This window comes from Eupeodes corollae, chromosome 1 (assembly GCF_945859685.1).
Source record: "Eupeodes corollae chromosome 1, idEupCoro1.1, whole genome shotgun sequence".
Lineage (NCBI taxonomy): Eukaryota > Metazoa > Arthropoda > Insecta > Diptera > Syrphidae > Eupeodes > Eupeodes corollae.
This window is the reverse complement of record NC_079147.1, coordinates 296,564,015-296,568,854: the sequence shown is the minus strand read 5'-3', so window position 1 is coordinate 296,568,854 and position 4,840 is coordinate 296,564,015.

Sequence of the window (4,840 nt, the reverse complement as noted above, 5' to 3'; positions counted from 1 at the left end):
AGAAATCCCTTGGTGCTAACATCACGTCTTAGGTTATAAACTTTCATAATTAATAATAATTGTTTTGTTTCTTTTATTTTCCAACGATCGTAACTTTGACACAATTATTTTATTCCTTTAATTTTTTCGTCCCTTATTTTTGCTTTGCCTTGAGTTAGCAACCAACTATGTACTGTTACAATGTTTCATTTAAGATTCAACATAAAAATGTTAACAAAATTGATTTAAATTACCCAAAAAAAATAAAACAATAGTAATTTACAAAACATTTGTTACATCATAATTTAATTTCATGAGCAAATGCTAAACGAAGCTAATAAAGGAAATGCTTCAAATTGTGACATTCTTGTTGTTGCTGTTGTTGTTATGCTGTTGCTGTAGCTGTAGCTGTTATTTTCATTTGTCAGAAGGACCCTTCAATCACATTTCAATGTGTTTCTTGTTTTTGCGAATATCCTAAGAAAACCAGCTAAAATAATTGAAGTTATTTTAGAAGGAAAGCCTTGAAATTATGTTGGAAATTGTTTGGCATTTAAAATAAAGGAGAATTTGTGTGAAGATGTGGATTTTTGTTGTTGATGTGTTTGTTTCTGATGGAAATGGAAAATGGGAAATTATATTCCATCATCAAGAATATGAGAAGCATTTATTTGGATGAGATGGAAAGGACCATGATGGTTATAAGGACATCAAGCATTTTGTTGATTCAAAGGAATTAACTGCATCGATGGACTGGAAGGAAATATTTCTAAAGATTGGGAAATTTCGGAAAGGATTAAATTGCTTGAGCAATAAACTAAGAATGTTAATTTTACAGCTTTTAGAATTCTTAACGTCTAAACTTGGTCTTATTCATGATTTACTAACAAAAACAACACAACAGCAAACAAGCCAAATCGAATATAAAAATAGTTTTTTTTAAGACATTTAAATAGAATATTACTATTTTTTAAAATGGGTAGAAGTCCTAGCAACTTTAATAAAGTGAAACTTTATTTCTTTAAATTGTAATGTACATGAAATTTTTTAGTTGCATAGGAATTCTTTCAGCTTTTGATAATCATCACCCTTCCCTACTACTTACTTTCTACTTTAACTAATGCCTGAAAGTTACTAAAGGGAAATTTTTTAGCTGTTATCTTTCTGTCAACACTGACTGGTTTAAACAGCTGACGCACGTTTCGTGTTTTGTTTCACTGTCAAATATCTTCAGTAAAGTCTATAATTTAACCATGAATAGTCTTACAAACAAACAACGCTTGCAAAATATTGAATTTTATTATCAAAATGCGTGCTCTCTTAATAAAGTTCATCGCGCGCTTCTTCCATTTTATGGTCAGTTTAATCGACCAACTGAAGCGGCTATTTGGGCTACTAAATTTCGCACCAAATTTACATTTTGAACATTCAAATACCAACCCGCAGCTGCATGGTCCAGAGTTAATGCTGATTTTTTGCCGTTCTCAGCAATTGGGCCTCTGTTACTAAACAACGTGGACATTTTGAGGAAGAAAGGTGTGATACCTTTCAAAATACAGCTGGTGTAAGAACTGAAACCGAACGACCTACTTTAATGTAAAATTTGTGGTGAATGGGATCTCGCCCACATTTTTACCGAAAAATTGAAGCTCATTTTTGTCTCAATGAGTACGTAAATAAGCAGAATTGTTGATTTTGGAGTGAATATATGTCACAATGCATCCACAAAAAGTCACAGTTTGGTGCAATTTACAGGCTGGTGGCATCATTATGTTACTACTAAGGATCTGGCCCTCCAGGTTGGGGGTTGTGCCGTCGGGGTGACTTCCTGGCCACGTAAAAACATCATAGTTTCGAAGCAACAACAAGCCTCGGATACGGACGGATTCACTGTTGACAACCCACGGAAACGAAATAAGGACAACGAACTTCGGATATGTACGTGGAATGTTAGGTCCCTTAACAGACCACGTGCAGCCGAACAATAAGCGGAAGCCCTAAACTGCTGCAAGGCAGATATTACAGCCATCCAAGAAGTGCGATGGGATGGACCGAGTAAACGCAAACTAAAAGACTGCGATATCTACTACGGCGACTGCTACCGAAAACAAAGACAGCGTCTATTTGAGTGTGGATTTGTTGTTGGAACTAGGCTCAGTCAAAAAGTCTTGAGTTTCAACAGTGTGAGCGAGCGCATCACGACAATCCGCATCAAGGCTAAATTCGCCAACATAAGCCTAATATGCGCGCATGCCCCAACAGAGGAGAAAGATGAAGACACCAAAGATATGTTCTTCGAGCTCTTGGACAAGACATATGAGCAGAGCCCTGGCTATGACATTAAAATTGTCTTAGGAGATTTTAATGCCAAGCTAGGAAGAGAAGACATCTTTGGTGGCATAATCGGAAGATACAGCCTGCACGACACTACCTCCGACAACGGATTCAGGCTGGTCGATTTCGCTGCGGGGCGAGACGTTCTGGTAGCTAGTACGCAGTTCACGCATCTTAATATCCACAAGGGGACATGGAAATCTCCTGATCAATCAACCGTCAACCAGATTGACCACATTGCGATCGACGCACGACACTTCTCCAGTATCCAGGATATCCGAACATTCCGAGAGGCCAACATTGACTCGGACCACTACCTCGTTGTAGCCAAGGTACGGCTACGGATATCCCGATCCAAGCCAAAACAAGGAAGTACTGTGAGAAGATTCGACGTTAGACGGCTACAATCGCAAGAGACTGCCATGTCCTTTTCCGATCGAGTCTCTAATAACCTCCTAAGGAGTCCTATGCTTCCTGCATTAAGCATTGAAAACCAGTGGCAACATTGCCTTGCAGCCATCATAGATGCCGTTTCTGAAGTGCTAGGTTTCACACGGCCACCACAGCGAAATCCCTGGTTTGACGACGAATGCCGGCAAGCTCACGCAGCGAAACAAGAGGCATACAAAACGGCGCTGCACAAAAGGACAAGAGCTGCTCGCGAGCTCTACGAGCAGAAGAGGAGAGAGGAACACCGGCTTCTTAGACGGAAAAAAAGAGAGCATGAGAAGCGCGCGATCGAGGAGATAGAGGGATGTCACAACAGGAATGAGGTTCGTAAATTTTACCAAAAGGTAAAAAAAACCTCCCAAGGGTACCAGCCACGAACCGAAGCCTGTAAAGACGATCAAGGGAACATCGTAGTAGAACCACAGTCGATGCTGAGAATATGGAAAGATCACTTCTCCAAATTATATAACGGCGATGACGAACCGAATTCCGCTGTAAGGGAGATAGAACCACTCAACCTCGGCGACGCAGATCAACAATTCCGCCTACCCGACCTTGACGAAGTGAAGATAGCTATATCTAAACTTAAGTCAAACAAAGCTGCTGGAGCTGACGGCATAGCTGCCGAACTATTCAAAGCAGCAGGCGATGACTTGGTAGGGAGCATACACCAACTCATCTGCAAATATGGTATGAAGAAAGCATGCCCGATGAGTGGAATCTCAGCATAGTATGCCCGATACAATAGAAAGGAGACCCTCTAAACTGCGCCAACTACAGAGGCATCAGTCTTCTTAACATTGCGTATAAGATCCTCTCTGCCGTATTATGTGAACGTCTGAAGCCATTCGTCAACAACCTGATTGGTCCTTATCAGTGTGGCTTCAGACCAGGAAAGTCCACTATCGACCAAATATTCACACTACGGCAGATCTTGGAAAAAAACCCAGGAGCTTCAAATCGATACCCACCATCTCTTTATCGATTTTAAAGCCGCGTATGACAGCATCTATAGGGAAAAGCTCTACCGAGCAATGTCTAGTTTTGGCATCCCTGTCAAACTTATCCGTTTGTGCAGAATGACGATGGAGAATGCACGCTGCTCTATCAAGGTCGGAAAAGATCTTACCGATGCATTTGATGTCAAAAAAGGTTTTAGACAAGGCGATGCACTGTCATGCGACTTCTTCAACATCGTTCTGGAAAGAATTGTGCAAAACTCAACCGTCAACACTAGAGGCACAATCTTCCAAAGATCCATCCAATTACTCGGATACGCAGATGATATTGACATAATTGGAAGATCAAAGCGTGATGTCAGTGGAGCGTTTTTGAGCATTGCGACGGAAGCGAAGAAGATGGGTTTAGTGGTCAATGAGGGCAAGACCAAGTATATGCTGTCATCAAAAAAGGACACTGAACGACGACGTCTTGGACAAAACGTCACCATGGACAGCTATAACTTTGAGGTAGTTAAGGACTTTGTCTACCTAGGCACCGCTATTAATGCAGACAACGACACCAGCGCTGAAATCAAACGAAGAATAACTCTTGCAAATCGCTGCTTCTTTGGACTTAGAAGGCAATTGAGAAGTAAAGTCCTCTCTCGAGCATGTAAAATCACCATCTATAAGACACTCATCATCCCGGTTCTCATTTATGGCGCTGATGCCTGGACCCTGTCAAAGAAAGATGAGAGCGTCTTAGGATGCTTCGAGAGAAGCATAGATGGAGAATGGAGCTGAAGATATAACGACGAGCTGTATGGGCTGTACAGCGACACTGACCTAGTTAGCAGAATCAAAGTCCAACGGCTTAGATGGTTAGGTCATGTAGAGCGGATGGACATCAACGCTCCAGCCCGGAAGGTCTTCGAATCCAATCCCGAGGGACGGCGCAGTAGAGGAAGATTGCGACTCAGGTGGCGCACCCAGGTGGGAGAGGACCTCAACCAACTTGGCGTGCGAAACTGGAGACAGCTAGCTAGGGACCGAGCTGGCTGGAAACGCTTGTTGGTTGAGGCCCAGGTCCGCCCCGGACTGTAGCGCCACCTTAAGTAAGTAAGTAAGGCATCATT